This window comes from Corvus cornix, chromosome 2, assembly GCF_000738735.6.
Source record: "Corvus cornix cornix isolate S_Up_H32 chromosome 2, ASM73873v5, whole genome shotgun sequence".
Lineage (NCBI taxonomy): Eukaryota > Metazoa > Chordata > Aves > Passeriformes > Corvidae > Corvus > Corvus cornix.
Window position 1 is genome coordinate 144,806,851 of NC_046333.1, and position 17,006 is coordinate 144,823,856.

Genomic DNA, 17,006 nt, shown 5'->3' on the forward strand with positions numbered 1-17,006 from the left:
TGCCAATGCACTGGTTAGGCTGGTGGGATGGATGTGGCTGATAGCTACTAGTTCCTGCCATATGGATCACAACTGGAGGTTCTACAACTTGCTAATGAACTGTCTTAGCAACAGTCTGCCTGCAAAGATGAAGAAATGGAATCTCCCTGTATTTGCTATGCTAAGCTTTGTGTTGGCAAACACTTGCTAACATATGTCACCAGCTTTGAAAAGACATGGTTTATTTATATGTTAATTACTGCAACACTTTGGGGAAAATATTTGTTGATACAAGAGCTGTGCAAATAGTCAAGTGTTGAGAGGCATTGCCATTCAAAACCTAATGAGTTCTAGCCAATAAGAGTCAAGAAAATCCACAATATGAAGGGCCTCTCCTTGCTTATGGCTCAGTCCGGTCCCACTGAGATCTCCATTGATTTCACAGAATCAGGGAATCAATAGGGTTGGAAGGGACCTCTGGAGATCACCCAGTCCAACCCCTCTGCCCAGGCAGGGTCACCTAGAGCAGGTTACACAGGAATGCCTCCAGGTCAGTTTTGAATGTCTCCAGAGAGGGAGACTCCTTGACTTCTGTGAGCAGCCTGTTCCAGGACTCTGCCACCCTCAATGTAAAGAAGTTATTTCTCATGTTGAGATGGAACTTCTTGTGTTTTAGTTTATGATTATTGCTCCTCATCCTGTCCCTGGGGACCACTAAAAAAAATCTGCCACCACCCTCTTGGCACCTGCCTTTGAGATATTTATATGCATTAACGAGATCCCCTCTCAGTCTTCTCTTCTCCAAAACACCGGTCCCAGCTCCCACTGTCTCTCATTGTAAGACACAGCATTCCACATATGGCTTCAGTAGGGCCGAGTAGAGGGGCAGGATCACCTCCCTTGACCTGCTGGCCATGCTCTTCCTGATGCACCCCAGGATACCATTGGCCCTCCTGCCTGCAAGGGCACGCTGCCAGCTCATAGTCAACTTGTCACCCACCAAGGCTGCCAGGTCCTTCTTTGCAGAGCTGCTCTCTAGTAAGTCAGTCTCCAGCCTGTGCTGATACTTGGGGTTGTTCCTCCCTGGGTGCAGGACCCAGTATTGATCCCTGGGGAATGCCACTGGATGCCAGCTGGATTCTACTCTGCTGATCAGGACTCTCTGAGCTCTGCCGTTCAGCCAGTTCTTCATCCACCTCACTGTCCATTCATCTAATCCACATTTCCTGAGCTTATATACAAGGATGTTATGGAGACAGTCAAAAGCCTTGGCGAAGTAAAGGTAGACAACATTCCTGACAACATTTCAAGACAATTTCTGCAAATTGTGAGTCAGTCTTTAACTGTTCTTCATGCAAACTTTCATAAAATCACACACTTCCTTGCCTGAACTGGTGCCCTTCTTCAAGACACTGCACTACATTTGAACTCAGAGGTCACTTCTGGGTGACAGCGAGGAGTGGAGGGTGTGCAAGTGTCGCTGGAAGCAATGTCAGTAGTAAAGCACATCTCATCCTTCCTCAGACCCAGGGCCTCATCTGGACACAGAGAGGGGTTGGTTTGAAGGTGTTGTGCCTTCTGTGAAATAGAAGCCTAAGGCCTTCACAGCTATGATCATTAATAGTACCTCAACACTGTTTGCAAGAAAAATCTGGCATTTCTGCTGTCTGGAAACGTCTCTGGGCAACATACGAAACTTGCTGCTCTGAAGTCTCCTTATTAGTTGCTGAGAGAAACTTTTCACTTCAGACTAGCCACATCCCACACTCCTTGTAGAAACCTGGGTAATGACATATCAGACCCTCCACAGCCAAATTTCTAGGTCATAAAGTACTTCACAGGGAAAATTGTTCTGTCAATGTATTGAATTTTCATAGCATTGCTATTAGCAATACTATTTACCTTGAGGGCAAACAACAAAAGAAACAATTCTCTGGGACCCACTTGGCTGTTACAAACACCAGGTTGTTTGTAAAGTAGTTTACAAACTCCTTGTTTTTGTGTGTGAATAGTATTACAGGGTTGTGATGATCAAAAATGAGACAGGCATTTTTTCTGCATCGATTGCCCAGAAGCTGCTGAGCACCACACCCTTTACATGCGTGGGCAGAAAGCTGCTTCTTATGCAATCAACATTGTTATCCAGTTATTCATAACTGCAAAATATTGAGACCTGAGAATCCCAGAGAATCTCAGCTACCAAAAATACGTATCTTACTATATGTCCTATTTGCTCCAGGGATTAGAGTAAAATGTGGGCAAGATAAGAAGTAACAATACAATCTTTAGTAGGTATCTCCTATATCTGTGCATGTGAAGAAATAGAGATGTCTAGCCAACATGAATGGGAAAAACATCACATTATACAGTCTGATAAATGTTTCAGGTATCAGTTATCTTCATTCTATCTTCTAGAGAATATATAAAAGGAGGTGGGTAGCATGAAGGGACAAAGGATGAATTTTCATAGCCCTTTTAGCCACTTGTCTATCTGTTCTCAGTAAAAGCAGTATAAAGGTTGCTACTGAGTATTCCTTTCAGGTCAGAGACACGATGGCTCAGATGTTCTAGAAGGGACATCATTGTTCCACTGAGCTCACGTTAAGGACAGAAAAGGAGGCAGCTCAAGGCTGATATGTTTGGCTTCATTTCCTGCTGTAGACTATCAAAAGCTCAGTGGCTTGTGTTTTTATGGCAGTGATTGCTGCACAACAGTCAAATAATTTTAAACCAAAACCACTAGTAAACTAAAATAATAAACTTTGTTGTTTAGAGACTGCTCCTTCCTGGTAACAGTGGACGACCCTGTAAATATAACGGTCATCATGGATTTTCATTTACATTACTACTACAATCTTGTTAGAGATTTTTCAGTGCATGAATTGTGGGGAGGAGGAGGAGGAGGATTAGATTTAATACAAAATTCACAGTGAAAAAATAGGAAACTTAAGTTTTGAAACCCTAACTGAGAGAGAAAAGGTGACTGGATTTGGAAGCGTATCCAGCCTTCAGATCAGCACCACTGTCAAGAAAAATAAGCTACTCAGTTCTGGAAACAGCAATTGGAGAAGGACTCTGCCTTGATGTGGTTTAGCCCCTGATCATTATCTGTGCAGTTTAAAGAGGGGACAATCCTATGTTCATCAACAAACTATCCTATGACCTGCACACTATTCTCAGAAGTCACAGAAAAGCACAGGCTTCAGGAAACCACACAGGTTTAATAGAAAAGTTGCTTAAGTGTCAATATTCTTGGCTCCACCCAAAAAAAGAGCCTTTTATGATGATGTTTGCAGCTTATCCCACATCCTGTTCTAAGACAGAGCACCTGTACAAAATAGGTGGTGTTATTTTTAACCAGATAACTCTGATTAACCTATTACTGCTATTATTTCTGCCACCTGCAGTGCCTTGGTTGTTGCCTAAAAAAGTATCTAGAGTGAGCAAAGCCTCAGATATCTGTGTGTCAGGTGCTTCAAATCTGTTGGGTTTCTGGGTCTGGTACTGCCGTACTGCCCTTGGTGTTGCGTGTACAGTTGTTGCATGATGTCTTCCTGTTTTGAGGAGCAGCCCTTTCTGTATCCCCAGTTGAGCATTGGACATCCAAAGGCATCACATCCCAGTACAGTGTCTGATTTTCCTTCTAGGAAAGTAGAGGGAAATAAAAGCTTAGTAGCTCTAGGTACAACTTCATAATATGCCACCTCCCTTATGGCAGCTGTTGATAGTTGAAAGCTGAGGAGACACTCTAGCACTGTAGAAGATGAAAACTACAGCTGCTAGATACATTTTCCATACACTTTCCATTGCCCCAAGAAAACAATTTTTTTGACTGGTCACAAAACTCTCCAGGGTCCCACAATTAAACAGTGCCCAGAAGTTTCCCTTGGACAGTTTAATTTAATTCAAATTTTCAACAGATTAAATGGCCAGGCTCTACAAGTTCCCACATGCCAAATTAATTTGTCAAGAGTTGGCTCTATCAATTTCACATGGGTGATTTCTCATCCTTTCTTTACATTAGCGAGCAAGTAACATCTTCCTCCAGTCTGCCCCTCCTGTTCTTGAGCTGAGACTGACAGAGCAAAGCTTCACATTGTCGTGACATGATGATATTTTATCTCTTTCTTTTACATGCTGATACTCAGTTTCAAAAAATCCTTGAGAAGAAAAAACTGGGTAAAAACCATTTTACTTCAGCTTTCCTATTATTCTAGACAGACTCTGGTGAATCATCACCATCATGGCCTCCATCAACACTTGTGTATCTGGAGCTGAACTTCTTTTGACAGATTCAAAGCAGAAGGGTTGATGTCTATGAGTTGAGAAGTATTTGAAGAAAGGTCAGCATAGCATCTGTGAGAGTGCTGGTGTCCCCTGTGCAGTGGTTCTTGGACTGGATAGTAAAGCTCTGGGAACAAGGACCGAGGACTGGGCAACCTTTTCTTTTCTTGTCCTCTGTAATAATACTTCTTCCTTGCTTGCTTTACAAGGCTCTTTTTTGCCTCAAAATCCTCAGAGAGCTTCTACTTCATGTTTGTCCACATTTGGTGTTTGAGGAGTAACGGGAAGGTGACGTGTACAGGCACAGTGAGCACAAGTGCAGAAACAGCTTTTTTTCAGCTGTTGTTTCACAAGGAAGGTGGCCTTGGTCATCAAATGAACCACTTTAAACAGCACTGAAGTGATACTACTGGTCAATTATGAAAATGCAACAGGGTGTAAGGGAAGAGCAAGGGGATGTGAAAAACTGAACTTCAGTTACGGTACAGCTGAAGTTTTTCAGCTGATCGGGATGTTAAACCAAGTTACTTCCTCACTCAAAATGAGGACACACCCAGGCTGAGAACAAAACAAACTTGTTTTGATTATTGCTCTCTTCCTTTCACTTTTCAGACACTCCAGCCTGCCCCCACTGTCCCAGTTAGGGTTGTGTCCTTGCCTGGAGACACAGGACTTTCTTTTGGCAGTTGTTTCTACTATCTGGCTGGCGTCATAAGGAGGATAGATGCTATCACTCAACTGCAATAAGATCTCTGCATCAGTTCCCTCACATGATAAGGTGGCAGTGTACAGGGCTCTTCTCAGTTTTCTTTTTTTAATTGGCAGAGTTATTACTTATATGAAACCAAGCTTTTTTTAAGCTTGCTCAGTGAAAGGCACAGGAACAAACACCAGACAGTGCCCTACCGTGACCTTTCTAGTTGCTATTGTATAACCACGTCCTGAAAATATTTCTCTGGCAAATATCTTTTCTCTCCTCAGATAATTTGGAAGAAGATTGTGCCCAGGCTCACACACAAGGTTGGAGAAGATATTTTTCAAGCAGCTTTTCCTCCTTTGTGCCCTTGGGCACAGTCTGGAATAATCTCACACCTGGAGACGGGTGATTTACCCAGAGGATCTGGATTCTGAACTCCAACTCACATGTTAGATACCTTTGAAAATGTCACGAGAATCTGCACTGCATGAGCCATGGTGCACATGTTGTGCCCTGAAGATGTTGCAGTGCACACTCGGGAGGAAGTCACTGGACCGTTTTAAAGTGCAGTGACACCATAGAGCAGGGATGAATGAGTGAAGGCCTCCCTCTGTCTGAGCCTTACAAATATTTCTGTGGATTATTTTGGAAGATTTTGGAATATTTGGGAGATTTATTACATCTACATTCTATATATCTATATTAACAATTCTCTCTATATGTATATTAACAAGGGATAATAGTTTAAAATGTCAACTCCAACTTCTGGAATTGACTTAATTTCTCAACGTTCTGTATGAAGCCTGAAGGCTCTCCAGATAGATGCCATCCACTCTGACTTTCAGAAGCTGGCAAAGCTTGACTAAACTTCTACTTTCATCTTCTAGAACATGGAAGATTGATTCTCTGCTTTACATTCAGTTTGTGTTTTGGCATTGAAGAAAAATGAAGAGGCACCTTGGTTTATTTAAACAAAATATATCAGGTATGCTGTAGGCCTAATTGGGTTTTTCCCTTGACTTGAATCATTCTCCCCACTGTGTGGACTGGGAACATAAGATTTATTCAGAACCTGTGATTTGTGTATACATTCTTTTTGCCTTGAGTTTTCTGTTGCTCCTTCCCCTTACTCCCTTAACACAATTATTTTTAAAGAGTTTCATTGTAGGAGTAGAATTAAAGCCAGTATAGAAGGATGAACTAAACCAAGCACAGTTCTTTGTGGCACACTGAAGAACTATTCCCTAATGGAAAGCAGAAAGGGTTTTTTTCCCCAACAATACAGAATTCCCACTTTGTTCCCTGTGGGACACAAGCTACTGGCTTTTAATATCATTACTCATCTGTCTAGCCTAAGTGCTTGAAGAAGAAGATGCCTATAGGATTGCACTCCTAATTAAATTCTTACAGCTCTCTCAAATTGTCTTTTCTCTCGTGAACCTTTCGAGGAGGGTTTGCATTGGTGCAGGTTTACTTGACCCCTGTGTGGTTTTTACTGGCACTTACAAATGGCAAATGAAGGATCTCTCATGCATCTCTCTCCTCAACACTTGTGAATCCTGAGCTTAACCCAAAATGAAAATCATATAGGCTGTATTCCTGGCTGTATAATATTGATATGTCTTTATTGACTCCTGCAGAGAAGTTCTGATTTCCATCAGTTGAGGATATGTGGAGGTTTGAGAGTGTCCATCGGTTCAGCAGCCAGCATGGGCTGTTCTCATCAGCAATCCCTGCCTACAATATTTGAATTCTGACCCATCCCTCAGTGTCCCCAGGGTGATAAGTCTGACAGAGGATAGATTCAGTGGCTGCAGACTGTTTGTTTTAATATAGTTTTGTTTTCTTTTCTTGGCTCTTTTTGAGACAATTAGAGTTTAAATTACCTCTCATCTTCCAGGTCAGCCATGAGCGATAGAAAAGTTCCAGTAAAGCAAAGGGGAGAAGATTACAAGCTGGCTTCCTTCTCCAGACTTGCAGAGGGAAGAAATTTAAGGTTTTAATTTCCAGACCTGCTTACAGGATGCTCATAATTTTTACAAACCACAAGTTTTGACTATCCTTCTAGTTTCCCCTTCTACCCAGAAAAAATGATGAACATTAAAGCAAAGCTGAAGAATGTAATCAAAATGGGATTTATGCCCTGAGATGTCTTTAAACGTCCTTGTAGTATTTAAATAAAGTTGAAATTATCTTTGTTATTTGTGCCAAGCCATATCATTTCTTTGGCATATCCTGTCCTATGAAATGGGAAGTGGTTTTGCAGACTTCCTTATATAGGGCCTCTGTTTAAAATAGTTTGAGGTATTTTTTTCTTCTTTAACTGTGATAAGAGAATCTAGACTCTGTTTACATTCTTCAGCTCTCTACCTTTTTATCTTCAAGTGAAGCTCTGTTTTTCTTTGAAAGGTAAAAATGTCATCCTTATATAAAATGGCATTGTGCTAAGACATCTGATCAGACAATATTTTACTGCCAGCAAATCAAGCAAAAGTATGAACTCTACACTTGGCAAAAAAGGGTTCATTGCTCACAAACTGCTGCTGAAGAAAAACTTACCATGGCACAGTAGGATCAATTAAAATACAAACCAAGATTTTGGCAGAAAATCAGGATGCTGCAAAATAAGCAGTGGATCCTATATCTCAGGACTAGATGCAAAGGAAAGTGGTCAAAGCAGGAGAGGAGTGAGGAAGTGGGGTAAACACCTTCAGGGAAGGAGAAGTGGGACATGGTATTTCCTCGTGTGCAGCATAAAGCATTTATATTAGCCTAGCCTAATTATTTTAGATTTGGGAAATGACCAGGGATAGAATAATTATAAGGGGAGATTCTCACCTGGAGCTGCTTCTTTAGGAAGCAAAGCTGTCAATTGATTGCAAGACCCACATGGAGAATCTCCTCAGTGGAGGAGAGCTCTGAAATTATATAAAGGTATCAGAGCTCTGACATCAACAGCAAATTCACTGCCTACCTAACCTGCTTCCAGTCCCCAGCAGGAATAACTTCCTAACAGCAAGTAGGTTATAGCAGCTGCCTAAGCCACATCTGGAGCTTTGGATTCTATAAGCAAAGCCCCGATTCACTCTCCTGCATCTCAGGGATGAGCTTGGCCTGAAGTCCTCAGGAGGTGAAGTGAACAGTGGCTCATCCAGCTATGAGAATAGGAGCTGTTCAGTCAGGGACAACTTCTACTCATCTTACTAAGAAATATACAGGGTGAAATGAAAGCACCTCATTCCTATCACACAGTTACCTCCAGAAAATGTCTGAGGAGAAATAAACAGAATAGTAACTATGAAGAAAAATTTGCAGGGACAAAGATTAGTGGAGATAATGCAGAGGACAGACTATGGAGAAGTATGAAGAGGTGCTTTGGACATGGATCAGAGACAGCACTGTGAGCAAGTATGCAAGTGTGTGTGGTAATTAACTGAGAGTATCAATCTTCTGCCCAAGGACCCCTGCAGAAAGAATCGACAGGTGAAGAATGTAAGGGAAATAAGAATGGCAGAATATTCAGGCAGAAAAACTGAAAGACCTAAGCCCACACAGCAATGGGAATTGGAAATGTAGGAAAAATGGACAAAGTGACTCAGAAAAGGAATGATAATCACTAAAAAGGAAGACGGAGGTATATAACCAACAGATTATGGTTCCATTAATGCACATTATTTCTAAGCATGTGCTTCCTTGCTGTCAGCTATCCCATATCACAGAGAATTTTAGATCACCAGGATGGGGAAAATATATGGGAGATGATGACAGAAAGGCAGAGCAGATGAGACTTGAGTCAAGCTGCCCAAGTCGCTGTTGCCACTTCACAAAAGCATTAAAAAAACCTAAACATGTAAGGCAGGTAACCAAGTCAGTGACACAAATATTTGTCAAATACAGCATGACGTCACATTTTTCAAGCTTTTATGTCACAGACTCAAGATAATTCTGATACTAGGATTAATCCTAAGCCCCAAAGCAGTGAACAGTAGAATGGAAAATGTGTAGTAAAAAGAGTGGAAGTTATGTTGCTTTCAGGATTAATATTTCCATGTTCTTTTCGCATGAGGGAGAAAAGAAAACTCGGTAAGCTCACAGTGAGGGAAAGGGAAGTTTTTACTCTCCTTTTCTATTCTTTCAGAAGAGTAATGGCTCTTAGAAAAGCCCAAGATGAGCTGTTCCCCTGGAGAATGAGAAAGAAGATAAGGGCAATTTCTCTATTTCTTCCGTTTCCCCATTCCTTTTGGACCCAGCTGAAGGGATTTCACATCTGGAAACATGAAGGAGAGCCACGAAGTCTCTGGTGCTGAGACACTCTTTGCCTTATACTAAGGACTTTTGCTGCACAGCGATATAATTTAACTCCGAGTTCAAGACTAAGGCATAAAACAAGCATTTCAACAGCCATCCCCATTTAACCTGGGATCAAGGCACAGGGAAAAAATTCAGGTACTATGATTTGACTTGGATCCTGTGCATCTTGAACTAAAAGCTCCAGTTTGTTTCCTCTGTGACTACCTTATCTCCATTAAAAGGATGCAAAGTATCGCAAATTTTCTCTATATTTGGTAGCAAATATAAGGTTGCAATCATTTATTTGCACTTCCCTGAGCAGTGGGTTTTTGAGAAAGGATTCCAGCTTGCTTAATTCCCTTCCCAGTTCAACCCTGAACGAGCAGATTGTCAGCTTTGCCATGCGGAGGTCCTGAGGAAGTTTATGAGTACATAAAAAGCAGGATATTTATTAGCTTCTGACTCATAAACAAACAAGGCTTACTCTGAAACTGTAAAAGTGTAAATATGGAAGTGGTAGTGGATTATCTTTTTTAAAAACAGATGAATAAGAAAAAAGAGGCCGTTTTTTCCCCTTAGAGAGGTCCTGAACAAAATCTTTTGTAGGAGTTGGTGACTTGAGATTGATCCTGTGGGAGAAAGTCACAGCCATGAAGTGATGTGGATTGGTCCCCTATTGCAGGTAGTTTCACTGTGGAGGTGAAATCCAACCTTCACCTGGTTTTAGGGCAGCAAAACACAAGGGTGGAACTCTTTTATTATTCCCATCTATCCTAGGAGATGAGTCTGCTGAAATGCTAACTAGAAACTGCAAGTTCCAGCCTCAGGTATTTGCCTGGTTTTATGATATTTATTAAAATAAGGATTTTCTTTTCCTCCATGCTGGAAGAGAGTTCAATTGCAGATAAACTAAACTGGGAGTTCGGTAATTTCTTTTCATTGGCCTCATATCTATGTCAAAACCATCTGTCTTCTGCTTTACTGTCAGGCATATGTTGAATGCCAGCTTGAAGGTGTTTTTGTCCCCTACAAATGTGTGGTTCTATGCTATAACCAGTCCTCTTTAGGCAAAATACAAAAATCCCAACAGAAACAAAACTAGAAAATATTTCAGGAGCAGAGTAAGAGGCAGGCCCTGAACTGAAACATAGCATTTCAAAATCATCTTCATGGACTGCAAGAGATACAGCAGATGAGGCAGCAGCAAAACTGCTGAAGCACATGAGACAGACTTTAACTAGCTCAGTGTCGTGACTCTTATGTTGACCACCAGAGAATATTTTAGGAAAGGATGTAAGGAATTTGGTTACTAGGCAAGGTGACCCTTCCTTGACAGTCAGCATCTTGGGATCTCTCTCCCAATAATCATCTTTAATGACCCACACTGGATCTCCCTTTTATGTATCTGCCAAATCCCTTTTCAATCCATTCAGTGCATTGTTACATTTGCTGCCTGGTTAATTTAAGAGGTGCCATCTAGGTATGAAAAGGTATTCTTTCCATGAGAAAAAGCACAATAACGGTGCTCTATTTCAGCTAGATAAGCAGCTACAATGCAGGCTGGCATGGTTTCAGAGGTGTGTATTACTTGGTAGTTCACTGACGTGAATGCCAAAGGCCTGGATTCACTTTAAAGTATTGCCCGTTTGCTTCTTACACTTTCTTACCTTTCTGAGACAAATCAGTTGTTTCCTTGCAGTAGTTATAATCTCTGAAAGAAGCTGCCAGACGATAGACTCTGAAAAATACAAACCCTTTTGAGTTGTATGTGAAGTTTTTCCTTACTTTGTTTTTCCTCCTATAGTTAAAATATAGTAACTTTATCTATTCTCCTTCTAGACACATTTATTTTATCTGTAATAGGAGGTTAAGCAAAACTTGGTTTGTCAAGACTATGACTGCTTTGAAGACTCAATGGCAGCAGAACAGAAAATCCTTATCTTGTTTGCCTTTGCCAGTAAAGGGTTTGTTTAGTCATGCTAGTTAGTGCTTTTATGCAAGTCTTGGGACCATTTACAGAGCAGTCAGAAAACATGTCTCTTTCCAAACAGTTTCTCAATGTGGTGACGTATCCTAGCCATTATTTGTGTTCCTTTTAGGATTCTTTTAGGTTAGACCAGATACTACACTAGCTTTAAGTAATCCAGTGCTTATGATCAGAGTAATAATCCTTAACCTTTCCTAGCTTGTATCCTGTTTGTCTTCCTGTTGCCCTTTCTGGAAAGTCATTTTCAGGCATACTTGAGACTAATTGTACCTGCAGTACCAGTGCCATGCTTAGTACATCCTGGCACCTGACCTTATCTGTGCACGAATACATACCTCTTACCATCTGCTCATCAAAAGACCATCACCATAAGATGGAGTTTCATGACCCAAACAAGGATGCACGTGTTATTTGGTGCATTAGAGCTGATCTCTAAAATACAACATACAGAATCACAGAATGGCTGGAGCTGGAAGGGATCTCTGGATCCTTTAGCACCTTCCGTGCTAAAGCAGGTTCACCTGAGCAAGTTCAGGAGGATCTCATCCAGGTATGTTTTGAATATCTCCAGAGAAGATTCATAACCTCTCTGTGTAGTCTGTTCCAGTGCTCTGTCACCCTCATAGTAAGGTTTTTCATCATAGTCAGATGGAGTTTCCTGTGTTTCAGTTTGAGCCTGTCTCTCTTTTTTCTGCCACTGAGCATCACTGAGGAGAGTCTGGCCCCATCCTCCTGACACCCAGTCCTAAGATATTTGTATGCATGGATGACGTTCCCTCTCAGTTGTCCCCCTCCAGGCTAAACAGGCCAAGCTCATTCAGCCTTTCTTTTTGGTAAGAACAGTGCTACACTCCACTAACTGTGCTGCAGTCCTCTAATTTTCTTTGTAGTCCTCTACTGGTCCTCTTCAATAGTTCCTTGTCTTGTCTTTCTTGAGCTGTGGAGTCCAGAACTGGACACAGCATTCGAGGCCTCACCAGGGCTGAGCAGAGGGGCAGGATCACCTCCCTGACCTGCTGACAGTGCTCCTCCTAATGCACACCAGGATCCCACTGAGTGCCAAAAGGGCACTGTTGGCTCATGGACAGCTTGTTGTCCATCAAGACCCCCAGGTCCTTCTCCACAGAGCTGCTTTCCAGCCTGTGCTACTGCCTGGGATTGTTCCTCTCCAGGTACAGGACTCTGTGCTTGTCTCTGTTGACCTTTCTTACGTTCCTCTCTGCCCAACTCTCCAGTCTATCCAGGTCTCACTCCAGGCCATTCTTCCCAGTTTTCTATCATCACCAGAGCAGATTTGCTGACAGTCCACTCTGTCACTTCATCCAGCCACTGATGAATGAGATGAATGAGACTGGACCCAGTTCTGACCCCTGGAGACACCTCCAGCTAGAGGCCTCCAAGTAGGCTCCGCACCACTGATCACAACCCTCTGAGCTCTGCCATTGTGCCAGTTCTCCATCCACCTCACTGTCCACTCACCCAACACACGCTTCCTGAGCTTACCTATGACATCTTCTAAGGAAAAACTGGACCTCAGAGTTTGGTTTTAAGTGTGTGAAACAGTGAAAACAATCCCATCAGTATGAGCAGCCTACAGACTTGGAAAGGAATTTAGAATATACAGAGAGGCAACTGCCGTTTGAACAGTTTCTATTCCTACAAACACAAAACCTAAAAATCATGTTCACCATGAAATAAAAACCCCCCACTATTAACCTGGCTGTGGGATGATCTGATAATCTGTGTTTTTCAAAGTGTGAAAGCAAAAAGCTTTCTTTGAACTAGAAATCAATGGAGATAACATTTCTCCTTTCCCCTGCTACAGCCTGGACCTCTGATCCCAGAACCAGAGCCTGGGTCCTGGTAGTGGAAAGTCCTTGACTGGTGGCAGCAAAGAGAAAATCATCACCTGTTCAGCCACAAAAAACACACAGGCCTGGAGCACTGTTTGTTAAACAAGATCAGTTAATAGTTGCAGAGCGGAGCTTCAAAGCTTCACAGCACTGTTAATGAAGGCTTTGTAGATGCCGTGGATCCAACCGAAGCCTTGGATTCTGGGTTTGCTATTTAGTGCAAGAAATCTAACGCTGCTTTGACTTACCCAGTTTTCATAAAAAAGAATAGAATTGCCAGGAAATGAGCACAAATTTACACCTCCAGATCTGTTCCCAACTTTGTTTACACCACTTAAAATTACTTCAAACTGAAAGAGAGGGTAGGTTTAGATTAGAGGTTAGGAAGAAATTATTGTGAGAGTGGTGAGACCCTGAACAGGCTGCCCAGAGAAGCTGTGGATGCCCCATCCCTGGCAGTGTTCAAGGCCTAGTCTAGTGGAAGGTGTCCCTGCCCATGGTAGGGGGGTCAGAGCTATATGATCTTCAAGTTCCCTTCCAACCCAAACCATTCTGTGATTCTATTATGCTACAACTTAATCAGTTGATTAAATGATTAAATCAGTAGAGCAGATATCCTGGTTTTCAGGTATGAGAGCAAACCTTGGGTTGGAGTCAAGGTTGTGACTAAGTTTGATTTTCTAATGGAATTAGGCTTCTGTGTTGGAATTATACGGTGTCCTCAGCCCTAAATATGCTTTTTCCTCCAGAACCAAGTTGATACCTAACCCATCCACATGTTAGGCTGTATTGAAGGGAAGGTTTGTTTTCAAAACATTTCTGATAACTCTTCTCAGAGGATGCTGCACAGTGAGCTTTAAAAGCACTCTTTTTTCAGTAACATTGCAAACTCTTTAGCTCACAAATTGCAATATGTAAGATTAAAAGGAAAATTTTGTATATTTCAATGAAGGGGCTTTAGGTCAGAAGCTATTTTCCAGAAGTGAAAAAAACCACCAAAAAACCACAAAACGTTTTAAAGCTCAGCTCACACTATTAAACCTTCTTCCTTGCTAGCATTTTCTTATCATAGTGTATACATAGCCTTAACTTTATTACATAGACATATATATGTATGTATGACTATATATGAGCATCAAAAACTTAATTTCTTTTTGTTTCTGTCTTTCGTTTTTGTAAGGGTGAGCTGAAGCATCTTTCCATAATTCCAGTTTAATCAAATGGTGCTGACACTATCAGACTTATGAATGACATTGGCTTATGAATGTCTCCCTCAACAGTCTTCATCTGGTCCCTGTCTTCTTTTTGCTGGACATGGGGTCCCACTGTCAGCAATGAGATGCATTGGGTACCCAAAAAGGGTACATCCATGACACATCAGGTCAAGGCAGATACCCACATTATGTCTGGATGGGGTATCAGAAGGCAGCTGTGATAGTCAGATAAGTGAGGATATGAGCCCTGGTGAAACTGCTTTTAAGATTTTACCACTCCCCAGCTCTGTGATGAAGGGGGTTTGTGCTGAGCTATGAATGACAGCAGCTGAGCTGTAGGCACTGTGTTGCCTCTCAGCTCTGCACAGGCTCCTCAGCCTTCAGCAGAGGGGTAACAATGAGCAGCTGAGCAAGCAGTAACAATTTAAGATACTGCAGCCTTTTCTTTGCTTGCAAGACTCAGGGATATCCAGCCTCTCTGGCTTTTTCAGAGCCAGCTTGAACCCTGACCAGCACTGCATCATGTCTCTCACAGCACTACTGGTCACATTTAGTAGAGAATACTATTTATGTGTGTTCTCATCAAGTCCACCTAATTTAAGCCTATATCCTTTTATTCCTGCTGAAGCCCAGAACCATCATTCTCTTCAGGGTATTGGAATTTCTTGTACCAGAAGGTTATCTGATGGTGTCCTTCAGAAAGGCTCTTCAAAATTGCTTCCTTTATCCTGAGTCTTCCTGCAGTGCCAGAATTTTTTCAGCATAGTAAAAATACTTCATTCATCAGGAGCTTAGTCATCTGATTCTTGGTGCTGATGCTGCCTTTTGGAACAATGGCTGGCTGCCACTCTGTCTGCTGCTGTAGGAGAGCTGTACTCGGTAATCTTTGTGTTTCTTTCTCTTTCTCTTTTTAATATCCTTGGCTTTGTCATGGGAATTGATTTTTCTAAATGTCCACCTGGTATATTTTTTCTTCATTAGAAATGGATACGAAGTGTTAATTTGTACCAATGTCACTGACTTCAGACGATAATGAGCTCAGAAAGGATGGGAAATCGAAGCATATTCCACCATGCCTAGAGGAGCAAAACTGTGTGGGGAAAATATGTCTGGGCAAAGTAGCTGGAGGGCACACTACCCCTTCCTAACTGTGCCTTTATGTATCTGCCTTTATCCTCTCTTGAAATGATTGGCATGACCAAAGGACTCCAAGGGAAAAGATGGAGAGAACAAGGAGAGTCCCACAAAGCTGCATCATGCATTAGCTGTGAATAAAACAAAGTCAGGGAGCACAGCTCTGATCAGCTTTACTCCTTCCTCTGTCCCTTTGGGGAAGACTCAGATCATACGTGTCAGCTCAGCTACCAGGAACACAGTGAGAGAGAGGTAAGCTGACCTGCCTGTGCATGTGGAGAGTGATGTAGACACAAATGAAGAGTACTCAGATCAAAGTCTTATATGACGGGAATATATGGTGTGGAGCATCCCTGGGTCTGTATTTTTCTTGCCCAGCTCCAATGATATCCATACTCATTCCACTTTCATGTGCATAGGAAAAAAATAGCCCAAAGAGTTTTTGCATGACTTTATTTCTCCCTGGATTTTCTTATGCTTGGAAGAAATATTATGGTCTTGAGAATAATAGAAATTTTGGATATTAAAGGATTTCATGAAGACTTCTTGATCAGGATATTAACAGCAGCATTGCTGCCACACCACAGAATCACAGAACCATTTAGGTTAGAAAAGATCACTGAGGCCAACCTTTGACCAATCACTGTCTTGTCAACCAGACCACAGTGATGCCTTAGGTTTTAACTTTTATATTTTTCAAATCCTGTGCTGCCTAGTGTGTAACTCTGAAGTTTCTTGTAGCCTGTTAACTTCTGCTCTCTCATGCTAGGTAGACATAACAAAGCCTCTCTGGGCCTGCTCTTCAAGGACGCTCAGACTGTCCTAGGCCCAAAATGTGTAAACCAAAAGCCTTTGAAACGGGGGGAAAGCTGAGGGGAAATTACATCATTAAACTGAAGCTTTAATTGGAGAATTAACCCTGCTATGCAAATGAACCAAACCTATAAAAGTGTGAAGAACCTGTGACCTGTTGTCCATCTTGGGGTCCATTTTTGCAGTAGCCTCTGGCTCCCCAGGGGGTACCTTTGAAGGCCTTTCAAATAAATACCTACTTTTATTCCCTTACTCCTGTCTAGTCTCTGTTTCTAGGAGGCTTCTTAAGGCATCAACAGCACTGTTATTTCTTGAACACCTCTAGGGATGGTGACTCCACCACCTCCCTGGGCAGCCCGTTCCATTACCTAACATCTCCTCCCATGAAGAAATTCCTCCTGATGTCCAGCCTGAACCTCCTCTGGTACAGATTGGGTCTGTGTCCTCTTGTACCAGAGTATGAGACCAGAGTATCACAGATTGCGTTTATTGCACTAAACTTCTCACAGAAAATCTGTAGATTCTTTTTTTTTTTTCCTTCTTGGAAGGTGAGCCTGAGAAACATTTGTGCACCTTGGGTACAGGATAGCATGGCACACAGATAACATGGCAAACTTTCAGCAAAGTATCATCAAAGCTATTAAATGCCGATCAACTAAGCCGAAATTGTTAGCGTCCTGCTGACAATGTCTCTCATTACTGAACTGATACTGCAATAGTTCCTGGGCAAAATGCACGTTTTGTTTCCTGTTTTT

The 17,006-nt window shown here is 41.9% G+C and overlaps 1 long non-coding RNA gene across 3 annotated transcripts in view; it reads left to right on the plus strand.

Moving 5' to 3' along the window:
* LOC120409835 overlaps positions 1-17,006 on the plus strand; it is a 137,380-nt gene that overhangs the window by 54,207 nt on the left and 66,167 nt on the right. Inside the window, exons 2-4 of one of the 3 annotated variants that reach the window (XR_005601655.1) lie at positions 5,245-5,283; positions 5,848-5,945; positions 6,861-7,114. The exons of 1 other annotated variant lie outside the window; for it this stretch is intronic. This is a non-coding gene — a long non-coding RNA (uncharacterized LOC120409835). Of the gene's footprint in view, positions 1-5,244; positions 5,284-5,847; positions 5,946-6,860; positions 7,115-17,006 lie in introns of those variants that run through there. One more of the 3 variants, XR_005601656.1, reaches the window with a different exon arrangement.